Source organism: Herpailurus yagouaroundi, unplaced genomic scaffold (assembly GCF_014898765.1).
Source record: "Herpailurus yagouaroundi ecotype Mexico unplaced genomic scaffold, PumYag 181, whole genome shotgun sequence".
Classification (NCBI taxonomy): domain Eukaryota; kingdom Metazoa; phylum Chordata; class Mammalia; order Carnivora; family Felidae; genus Herpailurus; species Herpailurus yagouaroundi.
Genome location: NW_024412412.1, coordinates 18529270 through 18549702, shown reverse-complemented (window position 1 = coordinate 18549702; position 20433 = coordinate 18529270).

Genomic DNA, 20433 nt, shown 5'->3' with positions numbered 1-20433 from the left:
ATTTATCCCTGGGATGCAAGGATAGTTTAATGTTTAACATATGAAAATCAATTAGCATGGTATATCACATTAACAGAATTAAGGATAAAAATCACATGATTATCTTAATAGATGCAGAAAAAGCATTTGATAAAATTCAACACCTTTTCATGTTAAAATACTCAATAAACTAGGAATAGAGGGGAATGAACCCAACTTACATGAAAAGCCACATCTAACACCATATTGAAAGCTTTCCCTCTAAAATCAGGAACAAAACAAGGGTGCTTACTCTCACCACTTCTATCTGACATGGTACTGGAAGACCTAGTCAGAGAAATTAGGCAAGAAAAGAAATAAAAGCTCTCCAGTTTATAAAGAAAGAAGCAAAATTACCACTCTTTGCAGATGACATGTATATCCGTATATAGACATGTAAATAAAACTCTAAAGGTGCTATAGAAACAAAAACAAAAAAGCCCTGTTATAATTAATAATTGAATTTAGCAAAGTAGCAGGATACAAATCAACATACAAAATCAGTTGTGTTTCTAAGCACTAACAACAAACTATCTGGAAAGGAAATTAGGAAAACAATCCCATTAACAGTAGCCTGAAAAATAATAGAATATTTAGGAATAAACTTGGCTGAAGAGATGAAAAATGCATACACTGAAAATTATAAAACATTATTGAAGAAAATTAAAGAAGACGCAATCAAATGGAAAGACATTGCATGTTCATGGATTGGAAGATTTATTATCATTAAAATGTCCATACTACCCAAAGTGATATGTAGGTTCAATGCAATCTCTATGAAAATACTTTACAGAAAGATAGAAAATAATTCTAAAATTCATACAGAATCATAAAAAATTCCAAAGAGACCAAACAAAGAAAAAACAAAGCTGGAGGCATCATACTTCCTGACTTCAAAATATATTACAAAGCTACAATAAATGACAAAATATTAAAAATATAAAAACCATGTGATCCAGTAATTCCACTTCTGGGTATTTATACAAAATGATTAAAAACAGGATCTCAAAGAGATATTAGTGCTTCCTTGTTCATTGCAACACTATTCACAATAGCCCAAATATGGAAACAACCTAACTGTCCATTGACAGATAAACAGAATAAGAAAATCTGTTATACACATGGAATATTATTCAGCCTTAAAAGAAAAGAACAAGAATTATGCAATATTAGATAACATGTACGAATCTTGAGGACATTATGCTAAGTGAAACAAGCCAGTTACACAGGACAAGTACCACATGATTCCATTTACGTGGACTATCTACAAGAGCCAGACTGATAAAAGGAGAAAGCAGAACGGTGGCTGCTAGAGGCCAGGAGTAGGGGCAAATGTGGAGTTACTATTCAGTTATATCGAGATGAACAAGCTCTAGAGATTTGCTACGTTGTGATATTTAGATAAAAATACTGCTTTGCACACTGAAAAATATGTTAAGGGGGTGGATCTCATGGTTGGTGTTCTTAGTACAATAAAACAAAAATGAAAATTAGACAAAAACCACAAAAATCTGATAAACATTCCATTTTTTTCTTGTCAGCTTACCTGTTCCCAGGTTGATATAGAGGGCAAGCTACGTTTGCCATACTTCTAGGATAGAATGACAAGGTAACAGAGCGTTTAAGTGGCTTCTCCTTCCCCAAACAGGACATTTCCACTTGGAAACCTGAGACTGCATGCACCAAACAGTCCTCCCCTCAAGATGTGTTTGGTCTTTCCGTAATGTGTGTCGACTCAGCTCCTTGTTCTTCAAGGTAGATTTTCTGCACCTCCAAGCACAAGATCAATGCCTATGTAATCTTTATATATTCGCTTAACCCTCTCCAAAAGTCCCATTATTTATGCTAACACTTTGTAAATAAGCACTTAGTAAATTTAAATGTATTTCAAAAATATGTATTTTTCTTTTTAATGTAAAAAGTTTTTTAAAAACACCATCTTGTGGAGATTTTTCATGAACTCAACTATCAAATTGTGTGGGGAAATATAAATATTAGTTTAATCAGACATGTGCTAGTGTTTTTCTTTTTTCTGGACCAAGGTCTTAAAGTACAAAAGAGAGTGAAAAAGTCCCTAGGGGCTGAGATCACGAGGACAACTTTATTTCTGTGTTCTTCACAGTAATTTTGACTTCACTCTTCTGACTTTGCCAAATACAACCGTTTCCATATTCAGCTACTGTTTCCTATGATGAAACTCTAAAAATCCACCCTTGTATTTATATATAGCTTTAAATGAACTCAGACACATAGTTGTTTTAGAATGATGCAATTAATTCCTATAAAAAGCCATCTACTTATGTAGCCAGGAAAAACAATGGCTGGAGCCCATGCTGTGCTGTATCAGAGAGCTGCTGAAAATACCCAGCTCTAAATAAGGTCGGAAATTTGTTGATTGGTCTGTTGGGAGTTTTTTTCTCCTTCATTTTCCAAAAGAAGGAGCAGACACATGTTCTGGCAATTTTCTATTTTTTCCTTCTCCCCAGATTTAGCTCAATGATTGCACAATTTTCTCAGGGCTCATCTTCCAGGAAAGTCTATAGCAAACAGGTATTTCCGTGCCAGTCTACATCAGAAGACAGTGGCCTAACAGGGGAATGCGTTACTTGCCCAGGGACCAATCCACTTGATTTAGTTACATGGGTAAATCAATTTAAAGAATACAATGGTAATTACAGAGATGAATCGATGGTCTAACCCCCATGGTGCCCAGGAAGCACCAAGGAATGGTAAATAATCATCTGATTACTTATAAAAAAAATTCCACTCTGAGGACTTTTACACCACACTTCAAATAAAACTATTGAATTACCTTAATGAAGCACAGTTTGAACATTTATCCTGTTTTGTATCAATGGGTTCTTTGTTTCAAGTGCACCATTTAAAAATTAATGCTAGGGTTCAGTTATGATGATACCTGCTCCAACACATTCTTGCATCAAGCATTTAGTAGTTTCCTACCATGAGCATTGCTTGTTTTTGTCTCCCAAGAGGAGTCATGTTTCTGGACCCCTGATCTAGAAATGAGATTGGATGCACATTTGAGAGTGGATTAGAATGCTGGATATTTAATTTGTGGCAAGCAACAAAGAGTATATATATATGTCACACCAACGGAACATGATAGGCAAGCCTAAGTCAGGGAGTACACAACTCTCTAATTCACACAAATTAAATGTGGTGATAATATAAGATGGCAGCCATGAAAGTCTTAAAATGTGCACACCATAAATTCCATTCTTTTTCCTACCTTAACATTTTTCCTGGCTACTAGAATTAGAAGTGGAATGGCAAAACTGTAGGCAAATAAATGACGGTGTGTTTAAGACAGTTCCCAAATTTCAAAAAAAAAAAAAAAAAAAAGAGGTGGTCACATAGGAAACCATAACTCATCTGGGGGCAGCTGCCTTCTGATTTCCTTCAGGACTCTGGGGGAGAGAGAGAGAGACTGACTTAGAGAAATGCTAAGAGAAATCCTCTCATCTGTCACCTTCTTTGCATTTTTACTGCATTCATATTAGTTCATGCCTGTGTTCTTTCTCATTTGGGGTTTTTTTCAGACTTCAGATTCTCCTCTTTTGACCCAAGTTTTTATGCAACTGTCAAATACTGCTTTCGGCGGTGGGGGGGGAGGGGGTTGGGACACAGCTATAATCAGGTTCCTATGTTGCTTTAAAACCTTTTTAAAAAAATTTTAAATGTTTATTTATTTTTGAGAGAGAGAAAGAGTGCAAGGAGAGGAGGGGCAGAGAGAGAGGGAGACACAGAATCTGAAGCAGGATCCAGGCTCAGAGCTGTCAGCACAGGGCCTGGTGTTGGGCTCGAACTCACAAATTGCAAGATCATGACCTGAACTGAAGTTGGATGCTTAACTGACTGAGCCACCCAGGTGCCCCTGCTTAAAAACTTTTACAAGTGGAAGTACCCACACAAGTACGATACAGATGTAAACACAAATATAGAATTATAGAATAATTAGAGGAATAATTTATCATCTAGCAACTGAGATTGCTGTCACTATGTGATTAACATATTTTTAGTGTTTTTGTACTAATCAAATATTCTACAATAAACTATTACTAATATAGTAATCATATATATAAACATTTAAATATAATTATGCTTATATATGTTTTCCTTTTGGGGGTTCTCTTTTATTTCATACAATGGGTGCAGTAAGATGTACCTTTCATATCCCAATCTTTGAAAGACCAAAAGGGGTGTGGGAGGGAAGAGGGGAAAGAAAAGATGGACTGTAGCTTAGAAACACCAAATACAGTAAATGAGACGTTTAGGGTTTCTAGGTCATTCATTCCAACTTGTACATAAGCAGCTACATAAAAAATTAGGACAGAAAAACGAACTAGTAATGACAAGTGTTCTTTTGCCTGGTGATGTCCTTTGGGCACAGATTCCTAGAGAACCAGTGTTGTGGTGGGGATAGGGAGCTAGTCAGGGATGTGAGTTCATGATCATTTCTTCCTAAGAACGACTACTAACAAGAAGCTTTGACCAACCACAGGGAAGCAAAACACACTTCTACAGAAATGGTATGATAAGAACCAGGAGAATGTGAAGGTCCAAAATAACAGACCAACATTTAAAGAACACAATTTCAGTCCGTAAGGTGGAGTGGATGGAAGACTACATCAGTAAGCATGGAACCCAAACTTGACTAAGAAAGCGTCTTGCAAGATAAGCCTCACCCCAGGGCTGCCATGTTGGACAGCCTCGGGGATATCATTCACATTATAGTTTATGTAACTAGTGCTCCTGAGGTTGTAAAGTGCAGTGGCCATACAGAGCATCCTGTCAAGTGTTATAAATGCAGTTCATGTTTAGGGGAAGGAGTGCTGGGATTGAGAGCTACAGAGTCATAGCCTTGAAGAGAGGAGAGAAGGCAAAGACAAGATAAGCAGTAACTGTAAATGACATGGCACCAGGCACTGTGCAGTGATGTCAGGGGCACTAGATCCTTGGTCTGGAAGAATGGTTTAATTCAAAGTAGGAGAAAAAAACCCTTAGATACAGTATATTTAAAAAGAATGATGGCTCTGGTCTCAAATTGCTTGGGATGGTTTTCCAGCTGTGTGACATGCCAAACTTTGTTCGACGTACTTAACGTCTCTGGGCCTCAGTTTTCTCACAGGGTTGTTCTTGAATCAGTAAATACCCAGGAAGCACTTAGAACAAAGCCTGAGCCACAAAATGAGCCGATAAATGTGAGCTACTGCCGTCAGTACTGTCCATCTCTTTCAGGCTTTACTTAAGAAGCATAGATGCGAGTCTGTGACTGGATTGTCTCAGAGAGTCCAGCCAGGAGGCATTGGAGAGGAAGAAGCGAGGAAATTAGGTGGGGACTAACACATGAACATTTTACTGTAACACTTCCCCAGGTTCCTCAAGCAGGCTACTGGATCTTTTTGGAAGTTTAGAAAGAAATCTTTCCACTGGTCCTCCTCTACTACCTTGTGCCTTTCTGTGAAGAGAGTAGAACCGATGCTTAAAACTTGATCCAAGACAAGTTCTTTGTCTTCAGATCTTGTGGGTTGATGTTCCCATTTTACGAGTTTGCTGAGAGCAAACACAACTGTCAACATTACCTTTTGCTGAAAGATAATTTTCATAGTTTAATAAAAGGTGGTTTATAGTTAATCAAAAGAATGAAGCACTGGGACAAAGATCATCATGTGGACAAGGCACTTCCTGGGAGACTGTGGGTTCTGCCCTAAGTAGTCCCTCTTCAATCCCTACTGCATAGGCTTTCTGGGTGGGCACCCGGCTTCTGTAGTGCAGGGTCCTCTGCTACTGGTGGATCTCTACACATTGGGACCATAGCATCCTCAAATGGTGACTGCTTGACTGTCAGTCAAAATGGCACTTGGTCCCTTAAGGATCGGTGTGTTGACACATATGATACAATTAACCCCCTTTGTCGGTCTTCCAGAAGACAATAACACAGGCTGCTATTGGCTGGATTTCAAGTGCTAGAAGAGCCTGGGATTGACTGCTGCAATTGTAGCATTAGATGGCAGTCAGTTAATGGGAACTAGAAAGATGTCACATAGTTAAAATTACATTCATTACCTTAAGAGTTCTAGGGGAATAGTATATTGCCAATAGTTCTTTTGTTTAAGGATCACTTCATTTTCCAGGTTCAAATGGTCAGAGTCATGGCAAAGGACATTCAGAAAAGGGAAAGGAAAACCTAGTTTATCTCTGTATATGTGTATTATAAGCTTATGAAACAAGAGTTGTGAGCTACATGTCTCTCAGAGTCTCTCTTCACCATCAAGATATAGAGAAGGTGAATTTAAATTGTTCTTAATGTTTATTCATTTTTGAGAGAGAGAGAGAGAGAGAGAGAGAGGGAGCACGCATGAGCGGCGGAGGTGCAGAGATAGTAGAGGGAGACACAGAATCTGAAGCAGGCTCCAGGCTGGGGGTTTGAACCCATAAACCATGAGATGGTGACCTGAGCTGAAGTTGGATGCTTAACCAACTGAGCCACCCAGACTCCCCTAGAGAAGATGAATTTAAAACTCCATTTCATATCTTATGGAAAGCTCAATTTTCTCTCCAATAATTCTGTGAATTTGTGGATATGAGTATGTGTATGTTTATGCAAGGGTGTGTGTATGTGTGTAGGAGGTATTATAATTAATCTTCTGAATCCTAATTCTTGCCTCTGTTAGATTCTTTGCTGCCATTCTTTTATTTTCATTTGATCATTTGTGCAAATGTTGAACTCACTCCTAACCTTGGGTTTCCACCAAAAACACAACAAAATGAAACAAAGCAAAAAGAAAAACAGTAACAACCACCAAAAAAGGTCTTTCTTTATATTTGACTATAAGCTTTTCTTGAAGATCTGGTAAGACAGAGGAGGAGTTTCATCACTGTAATGTGAGCAACTCAAAACTCAGCAGTAGGAACCCCTGTTCTTAGATTAGATTGGAAGTGGTGCCCATGTTTCATAATGTGCTGTGCTCTTCTCCCCATCCTGCTATGTGGTAGAGCAGTTAAAATTGGTTCCTCTAGGAGAGTCTAGCTAGCTATTTATCAAATTCATTTCATTTTTTCTTGGTCATATGTTTTCTGGATGTCATTTCTCAGCTCCTTTGAAATTAAAGCATTGCTGTTTTATGCTATTGACCAAGTCTCAAATTACTAGGACTGAAAATACGGCTGTTGTTCAATGCCTTTAAAGTGTTATTTCATTTATTTTTACTGATTGTCTACTTATTTAAGGAGCAAAAGTAAATTCAGTCCCTATTACTCCATTTTGGCTGAAAGCAGAGGTCCAATTTGGAATTTCTCAGATGGACCATTCTAGCTCCTGATCTCTCTGTGGCATGAGGTGAGTTGTCTTGGCAACTAATTGCAGTTCAATTTCTCCCTGACCTACTTACTTCCCAGACAGGTGTTACTGGGATCACTTGTTAAAAAAAAATCACATACATGCAAATCTTCATCTCTAGGTCTGGCCACGGGGGAACTGAACCTAAAAACCTTCTCATACATAACTCTGCATATTCTTTCCCATCCACTTGCTTCACATTAATATAGAAGACAGGGTAGAAGATGATAGAGGCCAAGAGGAAGGGAAACTGGAAGCCTGAAGGAGAGCCATCTCCTTAATCACAAACAGCTATTTGGACTTGATGTGAATGAGAAACAAACAACCATTGGTGTTTGGGTATACAGGAAATACATTTGAGTATAGAGAATACACACACACACATACACACATACATACTGGAATTTGTTAGAGTGACTAGCATTACTTTTACTAAAATAGTACTCAAGTCCCTGTCAGGCACTTGTAAGTGAGTTGCAAACTTCTCAGGGACCTCAACTCCATCACTCAGTCACTCAGTCAGTGGCTTCCATTGAGCCTGAGCATTCTGGGACTGGTTCCAGGTTTTCTGGCATGCGTATGTCTCCCCTTTCTGAGATCCCACCACCTTCCATAATGCTGCATGGGCATGAAGCACAGGGCTCAACACAGAAGAAACACAATTTGACCTCATTCTCCTCCTCTTTGAATTGGGCCATTCCATTTTTGCTTTTTAAAAAATAGATACCCATTTTTTATTTTGTTTGCTTATTTATTATTTATTTATTTTATTTACTCTGAAACAGGCTCCAGGCTCTGAGCTGTCAGCACAGAGCCTGACGCGGGGCTCGAACTCACAGACCTCGAGATCATGACCTGAGCCGAAGTCGGCCACTTAACCAACTGAGCCACCCAGGCGCCCCTATTTATTTATTTTAAATATTTATTTTGAGAGAGAGAGAGAGAGTGCACACCTGTGAGGGTTGGGGCAGACAACGCGGGAGACAGAGAATCCCAAGCAGGCTCAGTGCTGTCAGCGCAGAGCCTGACTTGGATCTCCATCTCATGAACCGTGGGATCATGACCTGAGCTGAAATCAAGAGTCAGATGCTCAACTGACTGAGCCACCTGGGCACCCCTCTTTTCTGCTTTATAAGCAGAGAATCTTCCTCTAGTGCCTCTCCCTCCAAGTTTGATATATATTTTTTTACTGCAGTCCCATAGTTAAGCATGAACCTGCTAACAAAAACAGTCAAACTTAGCTTCACATCATATTGTCTTATGAAATTTCAGGTTCTAATTGGTTATAGATACCTCAATTTTTTTTTTTTGATGTGGAAGAAAAATACATGTCTCATGTTTTTGTTTTGTTTTGTTTTCCGTTAATTATTATTACTTCAGAATCACTGTGCAAGTTAAACAAAAGGTATCTTGAGTTTGTATGAAATTTGCAATCCCTGGCTGAGGCCCTCCACTCATTGAGCCAATAGCTTTCCAGGCTGTTTTGTGGAAGATAGCGTCTTGGGGCTGAAAGTATGGCATGGCACAAAGCAAATGAAATTTCCACTCTTCCCATTTATATTTTAGACATTATAACCCACAAATTTGATTGTACTTGGTTTGCATGGAAAGACTGTGCTGTTGAGTCAAGATTTATCTTTTCATTCTTTTCAGTTTCCTAGCACTAAGAACAAGAAAAGTATGACCATCTTAATAGATAATCCCACCTGTGGCTACAAGAACACTGTTTGAGAAGTAAAATTCCAACATAGCTTGGAATTAGCTGGAGAAAATGGAACTTGCTCAAGAAATAATAGCTTTCAAACACGAAATATCAAAGTGTATTTGTTGCTAAAATGTATTGAGTACCTATCAGATGGCAGGGCAGTATATATACACTAATAACAGCAACCCTGAAGAATAGGAATTATGCTCATTTTCCACATGATGAAATGAAGCTTTTGGATGGCTTTCCCAAGGCTACATAGCTAACAGAAGTGAAGTTAAAACTCAACTTATTTCTAGACATTGCTGACTTAAGGAAAAAACTGAGGAATTTTACAAAAATTATCTAAGTTCATGTGCAACATCTTCCCTAGAGAGGGTCTCATGTTTTCAAGGAAATGCAGGAGTTCCAAAGACATCCTTTTCCTATCCTTATAAAAAGGCCTAATGGACATTGACTAAAAAGCCATAACTTCCCTCCAGTTTTGATTACATGTTGTTTTGTTGTTGTTGTTGTTGTTGTTGTTGTTGTTGTTTTCAGCTCAAAGGCCGACAAATCATGGGCACAGGTCAAATCCAGCCCACTGCCTATTTTTCTGTGGTCTGTGGGCTGACACTAATTTTTGCACTTTTAAATGGTTGAACAAAAGTTGCAAAAGAATACATTTTATGACACAGGCCAGCTATATGAAATTCAAGTTTCAGTTCCATAAATAATGTTTTATTGGAACACAGCCACACTTGTTTGCTTATGCATGGTTGATGGTGGCTTTCATGCTACAATGGCAGAGTTGAACAGTTGTAAGAGACCTTATGGCTCACAAAACCTAAAATATTTACTCTTTGGCTTTTTACAGAAAAAATTGTGCCTACCCATACTTTATGAGAATAGGCTTAAGGGCTACTCAGCTCTCCCAAGAGCCCATTCAATCTTATTGCCATTAGTTCACTAGTATCTTTATTCATTTATTCTTCCATCAGAAATGTTCTGAGTCTCACTTTAGTATCAAGAATTATGGTAGGCACTGGGGTTAGAGGAAGAAGGAACAAGCGAAGGCACGGGGTGACAAAACAGTGATAATGATAATGACCATCCTGGAGTAAACAGCTAGAATAATCACTCATAATTTACATGGAACATGAAGCAACCACTGTGTGGAGCTCTTTATGTGATTACCTCATTAAATGCTCAGAGCAACATTTTCAGATAGATTAGGCATCATTTATCCAATTTTTATAGATGAAGAGATTGAGATTTAAAAATGGCTATGTAACTTATCCAAGGCATCTAGCTAAACAGAAATTTAATAAGGATTCAAGCTTAGGTCCATCTTATTGCTGGGTAGATGTGTTTTTATAGGCACTGTAATGTCACAAATATCTAACAAAATATGTGTTGTTATTAGAATAATTTTTTAATAATATGCTAGCAGTCGAGTGCTTTATCAATAGAATCAAATTTTAACATCTGTGATGTCAGAAAGGTGTGGGTTTAATTTATGTTTGGATTTATTTGTATTGATAGGGATATCAGGAACCTAAAATGTTCTTTCCTTCTAAGTAAAACCCTGTAATAATGGCAGAAGAGCTCTCCTCCTTTGTTCTATTATTATCTGCCCACATCCAGTCCCCATAGGGTAGAGAAGATGATCCAGAGCCACTGGAAATGGGATTTTGGAGTATGGGTAAAATCCATATCCTAATTTTTCTGTGTAGATGTTTATAATGATTCCTCTTTTTCATTTTTTAAAATTTATTTTTCAGAATGTTCTAAGTAGCTACATGTGGAATTTCTGTTCTGTTACATCAAATAAGGTATTTTTTTAAGTTTATTTATTTTGAGAGAGGGAGAGAGAGAGCATGCAAGGGTGAGCAGGGAAGGGCCAGTGAGAGAGGGAGAGAGAGAATCCCAATCAGGCTCCGTGCTGTCAGTGCAGAACAAGACATGAGGATAGAACTCATGAACTGTGAGATCATGACCTGAGTCGAAAGCAGAAGTTGGACACTTAACCAACTGAGACACCCAGGTGCCCCAAGTGAGGTATTATTTAATTCAGTTTTATAAATACACTGAAAAATAAGACTCAGAGAATTGTAATAACTTGACTAACATCATACAAACTAGCCAGTAATATAAAAGGGGAGTTAAGACCAGGTTTGATATTATAAAAATTAAATAAAAACACAAACATAAAACCCTTTGTGCCTTAACATGTGATAGGCTGTATTCCATGAACAAAATTATGTAATGGTGAGTGTTTTCATGTGGCTGAGTGAAAGGCAGATGGATAAGAATGGTAGAAAATAAAGCCAGAGAAATAATTGGAGTACTCCATCATCTTCTTAAATCCTACTTTGAAGTTTACCTGGGGAAGCTTTTAATTTCAACTATCAAAACAAAAACCCAACTCATTAGTGAATAGCATTATGTGTATATCTTCATTTCTTTTTTTCCCCAAGTTTTTATTTAAATTCCAGTTAGTTAACATACAGTTTAATATTAATTTCAGGTGTAGAATTTAGTGATTCATCACTTCCATACAACGCCCAGTACTCATCACAAGTGTCCTCCTTAATCCCCATCACCTTTTTCACCCATCCCCACCCCCCACCCAACTCCCCTCCAGTGACCATCAGTTTGTTCTCTAAGAGTCTGTTGTTTGGTTTGTCTCTCTTTCTCCCCTGCCCGTGTTCATTTTTGTTTCTTAAATTCCACATAGTGAGTGAAATCATGTGGTATTTGTCTTTCTCTAACTTATTTCACTTAGCGTAATACTCTCTAACAGAATCTTTTCTCCTTCTTTATTTTCAGAATAAGGAATGTTTTCTTTAAGAGTAATGCATTTCTCATCCTTACCTTCTTCATTAGCATTGTGGCTAACCTTGTTCCGCACACTGCTCTCTACCTTTAACAACGTTTAAGACATGTAATTATGCCATTGATTAGAGGGAAGGGGAAGATTTTGCATCCCTTTCCCCTCTAAGCACTGGAATAATTCAGCGTATAATGCTTCTTCTAGTCATTACATAGAAATGAGTTAAGATATCTCCATAAGTCAAGTTAAAACAGAAAGATATGATATGGATGGGATCTGAAGTGTGACTTATTTTAAGAGATCTGTACATCATTAACTAATAGGAAATACCTAATCCTAATTAAGTTTTCTATGGAAGTGTCTCTTGAAAATATGACGAAAATTACAAAAATATGTTGTGACTACATCAAGTTCATTGTAAACGTTCTTAAGAAGAGGAAAAAAGTTGTAATCAAAGAGACACTGTCTATGTGGAAAAGGAAAAATTAAAGCACAGATTTAGGAAGGATTAATTCATTTCTGTCCAGCGTAGGCATAGAGTTTCTGGCAGAATTATATCCTCAGTTGTGTCATAAGAATTTTTTTTTTAATAGGGGTGCCTGGGTGGCTCAGTCGGTTAAGCGTCCAACTTCAGCCTGGGTCATGATCTTGCCATTCCCAAGTTCAAGCCCTGTGTTGGGGTCTGTGCTGACAGCTCAGAGCCTGGAGCCTGTTTCAGATTCTGTGTCTGCCTCTTTCTCTCTGCCCCTCCCCTACTCACACTCTGTCTCTCTCTCTCTCTCTCTCTCTCAAAAATAAATATTAACAAAAAAAAGATTTTTTTGTTTTCAAATTTCACCATGATAATAAATATCTCTCAAGATTATCTTCCTTCATTTACCTGAGGCCCATGTTGAGTAATAAAGACTTCAAAGATTAATTCCTTTTCCATAGTATATTGAGAACCCAGAGAGTGGACATCAGTGTTCAAGTAGCTAAAAGTAGATAAATTTTCATCCTAGTTAACGCTCATAATTCATTAGAGTTCACCTGTCTTATTGAGCTTATTCAATGCGGTGCTTCCTGATATTTGTTCAGTTTTGGACAAGTCCCTCCTGTGTGATGAGTCAAGGAGGGAGTGGCCAGCCGGCAGTGCAGGGCTGATAATGAGATTCCTTCCGTGACAGCTCTGTGGCTCCAACAATACATTTTTACAATATTTTGCTTTCTTATCTACGTAGCTCTTTTGAATAACCATATTTAAATACCCACAACACTGCTGGCCAGTGTATTTATTTAGAAGGCCCATATTCTAAATTAATCAAAGAACATAAAAATACAGGACCTACTAATTTGTGCTTATTGCATTACTGATGAAAAAATTAGCAGGTAGACTGATGTATGTTCCATATTTAACTCCAGCTTTGGAGACAACAGAATCGTATCTTAGTGATAAAGAGAGAGGTAGGCGGAAAGCGAAAGCAGCTTTCATACTGCGTTTCCCACTGAGGTGAAACCAAAGAGGTCAGGAGAACTTCAGCAGCGTTGTTTATATCAGTAGATGAACTATTTCAACAAGTAGCATTTAACTACATCTGTCTATTTCTTAGGATTTGGTATCATTTCAAAGTTCAGTTCGTAAGTTCATTCAATTTTGAACTATCCATATAAACTTGTTTTTAATGAGAGATGACCTCCCAGATCTCCCATACTATCTCACAGATGTGACTGGAGTCCAATTTGAGATGTTCACATCAGTAAGGACTACTAGTATAGTTCATCAATCTTGTTAATGAGCTGACTATTGGCCTCTCTCTGGTGTCACATCCTGGCACCCTTGATCTTTCACAGAAAGGAATTAGTGCTGGCATTCAGTGGAAAGCTCCAAATGGGCTTAATTGGAAATTTTCGGGATAAGATAGAATGTTCAATTTTTAGCTTAATGATGATGCTGGGACTATAAACATACCAGATTTGAGTTCAGTTAAGGTAATTACGTGGGCAAAAATGAAAGTGCAATTAGGCTACTCTAGCCTCTACTAAGTGCAATTATTGAGAACACTAACCTGGAGAAAATAGGTTCATTCTTTGAATTTGCTCTTTAAATTTTAGTATGCCTCACAGCTTTGCTCCTTCTATTCTTACTCAGTGGGGGTCCCGGAAGGGGAGGGGGGAAGAACTACCCAAGACACTCCCCAAACAATAATTTCAACTGTTCTTCCTTTTACAAGGAACATGGTGCTAAAAAGTCCTAAAAATACTTAAAAAAAAAAAAAGATAGCTTTCTTAAGTATTGTTTTTTTGTAAACAATGAGGTAAAAAAATGAGAGAAGTGTATTTTTTGTGTAGAAGTTATTAGGTTGAAGGAAGAGTCAGGATGTAGAAGAGAAAACAAATTGTCATAAAAGTTGTCAACTTCTTCCAGGTTAGTTATTTCCAAGTTAATTATTATTTTTTTTAATTAAAAAAAATTTTTTTAACATTTATTTATTTTTGAGACAGAGACAGAGCATGAACGGGGGAGGGGCAGAGAGAGAGGGAGACACAGAATCGGAAGCAGGCTCCAGGCTCTGAGCCATCAGCCCAGAGCCCGACGTGGGGCTTGAACTCACGGATCATGAGATCATGACCTGAGCTGAAGTCGGACGCACAACCGACTGAGCCACCCAGGTGCCCCCCAAGTTAATTATTAATAAATCCATAACTTTGTCATAAAAAATTCTTTCTAAACCATTCCCAGTATCTAGACCACAACATGGTTAGTCTGATCACTTTGATTCTTGGAACAACTGAACGAGGCCGAGTTTATGACAAGACCTGGATGGTGGCAAAGGCCGTAAAGATTAAAATATATACCTGGCCATTTTAGTTTGTCACACAAACTAAATTATATCCATTTCTAATGATATCCATTTCTAATGATAACTATTTCTAAAAACAAAATTATATCGATTTCTAAAATATAAATTTGACAGAGTTGCTAGTTTAAGAAAATGTAAGTAGACCTTGGCAAGGAATTTTGAATTGTCTAAAACTTGGTGGTTGTAGGGTCTTTTATGCATGAAGAGGACATGGTTCCTCATAATAGTTCTTCTCCAACTATACCTGGTGCCAACCTATGTCTTCTCAGGTTCTTTTTGTTGTACCACCTTCACTTTTTTTTTTTTAATTTTTTTTTTCCCACCTTCACATTTTATAAACATGTTTTATCATGAACTGTCTTATTGGGAGTCCTTTTCATATACCAATTTCAAGGACCTTTCCTAAAATTATATATATATATGTGTGTGTATTTATATACATACTTATACATATGTATACATACAGTATAATGCATTTCTGTTTCAAAATTTAATATTGAAAGGAAAATATATACAAGCACATATACATCCACATTTATGTACATATACGTGTGTGTGTGTGTGTGTGTATATACATACACACACATATTGTATCATACTTTTTTTCCCAATAAAATATACATTTGTCAAAATATAACAAGTAAGGAAGTAAGGCTGGGAAGCTAAATTATTACTTCTTCTAGATTACATACAGGAACATTTTTCATTTCACAAAATTTTTCATCCATTTTACTATTTTTCTGACATTATAAAAGATTTTGTTGGGGTGCCTGGGTGGCTCAGTCAGGCATCCGACTTCAGCTCAGGTCATTATCGCATGGTTTGTGAGTTTGAGCCCTGCATCAAGCTCTGTGCTAACAGCTTGCTAGGAGCTCAGAGCTCAGAGCCTGGAGCCTGCTTTGGATTCTATGTCTCCCTCTCCCTCTCCCTCTGCGCCTCCGCGGCTCATCCTCTGTCTTTCTCTCTTTTTCAAAAAAAAAAAAAAAAACATTAAAAAAATATTTTGTCTACTGAATCAACTACATTTACGAAGTAACAAAAATGATAGTTTTCTAATTACCATGCACTGTATGCTTAATTTCATATTATTTTGTTTAATTCATGGAATGATCTTTGAAGGTAAGAAAACAATTTTCATTTTGTAAAGGAAAAAATGAAGGTTTATTAAATGTGTGACTATTAAGAGGCTGAAACAATGGGCCTTTCTTTTTCAGTTTGTGGAAGCACATACGTAGTTAATAGCTTGCACACACACTGCACACTGTAGTTAGACTGAGATTTGAAATCTTATTCTATTACTTCAAGCTATGCAACCTTGCACAAATACTTCATTCACTTGTCTAATCCTTTGTGAATTCATCTCTAAAAGGGAATAAATAGCACTATCACCTCCTGGGATATATTCCTAAGGTTTAAATGGGATAATGCGTGCACTTTTTTAAGTGTCATGCCTGGAAATTTTTAAATTCCCAAAAAGTGTTTATATTTTTACAAGCATAAAGGTAGTATAAATTTAGCCCAAGGAAGATACTTGATATTTTGAATTAGCTTGTGCATGCTTAACATGGGTGCATGTCTATGCACCTCAGCTTTTTGAATGCACACACAAAAATGAAATCAAATCTTACAACTCTTGGAATCCTGAAAGCCCAGGCTGAAAACTTTCCCCAAGAGCATGGCTTACCAGTTACTTTTTAATCTCTTGATCTCTAAAATATTACTAAAATGTTAACATCACAACAGTAAAGGATAAGTGGGCTAATGACGGAGTCGTGCAGAGCATTCTGAAAATGCCCAGATAGTAAACATTTAAAATGGAGCTTTAAGTAGCTTAGTTGTATGTTTTTAACTTATGTCTAGGATAAATTATGACTGGAAATCCTATGAAATGTTTCAGATTACATGATAGATTCAAAAGTCAAAGCAATTATATCAGTTTGCTAAGGCTGACGTAACAAATGAGTGACTGAAACAACAGAGATGCATTGTCTCACAGTTCTGGAGACCAGCTTGTTGGCAGGACTGGTTTTTCCTGACGACTGTGAGGAAGAATCTGTCATACGCCCCTCCCCCAGCCTTTGGTGTTTTGCTGTACATTTTGGCATCCTTTGATTTGTAGAACCATCACTCCAACCTTTGCCTTAATATTCACGTGTTCTTTTCTCTCTGTGCTATTTGTGCCTACATTTCCCCTTGTTGAGCACACAAGTCGTATTAGGGGCCCATTCTATTCTAGTTGATCTCATCTTAACCGAATTATATCCACAATGATCCTATTCCCAAATAAGCTCGCATTCTAAGGTACAGAGTTCTAGGACTTCATTGTATGAATTTGGGGGGAACACAACTGAATCCATAAAAGCAATCATCACACACAGATATGCTGAGTACATCTAAGAAAGAAAAAGTTACCATAATAACAGGGATAATCAAAGTCATGTATTTAAGTTAAAAATTACTTTCAGAAAAATATAATTTATGATTAAATGGCAAGAATGCGTCTGGGAAGGATCTGAGGGATTCGATTAAACACAAGTTAAAAAAATGCTGAGAGACTGATATGATTACTAAGACATTTTAAAGCAAATAGAGCCTGCATTATAAGAAAAATGAAAATTACCAATAAAACGTGTTCTAGAAGAAACAAGTAATGCTAACTGATGAAAGTTATAGCTGCACTTAAAGAATATTCTAATACACTTCTCTGTTCCATAATGGGTACTGAATTTCTCTCTGATGGAAGTATTTAAGAAGAGATGAGTAGTCATCTGTTGCAGATAGAAGAGGAATTTGGAAAAGTTTCTTAAGAGTGTTAACGCACCTGCCCTTTTGTTAATTGTGATTAAATGACACCTGTAGGTCTTGACTTCCCTGGGGCTCCCTGGCTTTTATTGCACATCTATAAACCCTGTCTGCCCTCCTTTCTTCCTCTCCCAAGTGCAAGAAGTACAACAGACCACTACATCTTTGGATCATATACTGAGTGTATTTAAAATGAGATATTGCTGTCTTTTGGACTCTTATACTTTTAAGACCTGCACACATTTGCTCCTTGGGCAACTGCCTAGGTGTGACTGATTCTGTAGCTGACCTTCCAATTTGCCTGTTTCTTCCAGGTGTGTTTCTCTTTTGATTTAGTTGATTAAGTGTCTAACCCACTATACCTCCAAGACTCAGCTTCTCTGGCTAGACTTCAATCTGGATCCCTTTGGCAAGGAGGGCATCTTTCCAAAGAGGGTTGGAACTCAACCTGTGAGCTAGAGAAGCATTTTATTCTACTAATTAAAAATGTGGGTGCTAGTGTCAGACACATGGTTTTGAGTCCCAGTTCATCACCTTATTTTTAGGGAAATCATTAAATATTGTAAACTTACTTCATTATTTCTTCAAAATTTGAATAAAAATGACAACTACACCATGAGAATTAAGTGACAAAATGCACTTGAGGCACTTCATACAGCAGATAGAATGTCCAGTAGATAGAATGCATTGGTAACTTGTGTGAAAAAAGAACAAGAAGATTTATGGGGGCCAGTTGAGAGGGGATGAGAGAGATGAAAAGGGCATATAAAAGGAGTGACACCAATCAGGAAGCCAAAGGTATGATTTGAATCCAGAGCAGAAGCCTTTTCCATATGGAAGCACACAGGATTTGATGGTTGTAGAATAGCTCATGTTGGGAGGGGCTGAGACCTGGTATCTAGATATGCCCAGGCTTAGCTGGTGACAAGGTTTCCTGCCAGATGGAGTATAGAATCCAGAAGCTACACTGGTAACCTGTAAGTGGTAAATCTTGGTAGGGGATCTAGGTTGGGAGGTCCTATATGGAAATAACGATGAACAAAGAGAGGTGATAGACTGACAACAGATGGGAATCCAAGCAATTGGGTGGATGGCAAGGGATCTGATCTCACTAAAGGCACTTGTTGTATGTATGTGTGCGTATGTGTGTGTGTGTGCGTGTGTGTGTGTGTGTGTGTGTGTGTGTGGGCACCCACAGTGAAGGATTTCTGTTTTTTAATTTTTTTTTTCAACGTTTATTTATTTTTGGGACAGACAGAGGCAGAGCATGAACGGGGGAGGGGCACAGAGAGAGGGAGACACAGAATCGGAAACAGGCTCCAGGCTCCGAGCCATCAGCCCAGAGCCTGACGCGGGGCTCGAACTCACGGACCGCGAGATCGTGACCTGGCTAAAGTCGGACGCCTAACCGACTGTGCCACCCAGGCGCCCCGGATTTCTGTTTTTAATTGAGATATAATACATAACATTGTATAAGTTTAAAGTATACAATGTGTTGACAATACACTTACATGTTTCCATATGATTACCACTGTAATGTTAGCTAACATTTCCATCACATCACTTACTTATCATTTCTTTTTGGTGATAGGAACACTTAAGATCTATTCTCTTAGCAGCTTCCAGGTATACAGTATTGTTAACTATAATCACAATGTTGTAGGTCAGATCCCCAGAACTTATTCACCTTCTAAGTTTCTACTCTATGATCTATATCACTTTGATCTACATTTTCCCTACCTACTGAGCCACTTTATTTTGAGTTCAGAGATTGAAAATCAGGTCTTTAATCTCTGGGATGGAAACAAAGCAAGACACAGACTATTAAGAATTTGTATCCCAGAGGTTATAGGTATCTATGTTATACAAATAGAGACTTATATGAGGGCCTAGTTAATGTAAATAGGGGAGTATTTTAATCCATTTGGGCTGAACAAAACCACCAGGATGGATGGCTTAAACAATAATCATTTATTTCTCACAGTTTTGGAGGATGGGAAGTTCAACATCATGGTGCCAGGGGTCTGGTGAGAGCCTGCTTTTTAGAAGAACTTCCATAGTTTTTGCTATAATCTCTCAAGGCAGATGGGGGCAAAAATACTTTCTCAGGCTGTTTTTATAAAGCCAGTAATCCCACTCTTCACTCTAATGACCTAAGCATGTCACAAAGTCCCCACCTCCTAATACCATCATATTGGTGTTGAGGCCTTCAACAAATGCATTTGGGAGGATATAAACTTCAGTTCATAGCAGAGGGTCAGTTAAGGAAATAAACTAGATTCCATTGGGTATAGAGTTTTGTCATGAGATTAGAGTAAATTATTGTGTCTGTTGAAGGAACTCAATAAATCTTTCCTAAACTGTGCCACTGAACTGCTTTAATTTCTCTGCTACTAGGGAGAAGATTGTCCTGGAGGCCTCGGTGAAGCTAAGCCTATTAAAGGGGACTAGGTAATTATCTATTATGGAGGAGAGTGCTCTCAGGCAAGGGGACAGAAAACCAAGGTCCTTACAAAAGCACTTGAAAACGTGACTGCCCTATGTCATCCTACAAGTTGACTAGAAATAAAAGTTGGGGACAGTCACTCAAATATCTTTGAGCAAAGAAGAGTCAACTCTACAGTTGAACCTATGAAGAGAGCCACATTTTTGGTAAGCTACAAAGTAGACGATGGCCTTGCCTCGCCAGGATAAAGCCAGATAACCCATTATTGGTCCAAAGGTGTAGATGCCAAGGAGGCTTTTGATCTAGTACAATATCCGTGTGTCTCCTAATCTCTTCAGTAGTCAATGTTTCAGACAGAAGCACCTGTAGAGTTAATGCTGTACACCTAGTAATAATTGTTTTTGTTTTGTTTTGTTTTGTTTTGTTTTGTTTTGTTTTGTTTTGTTT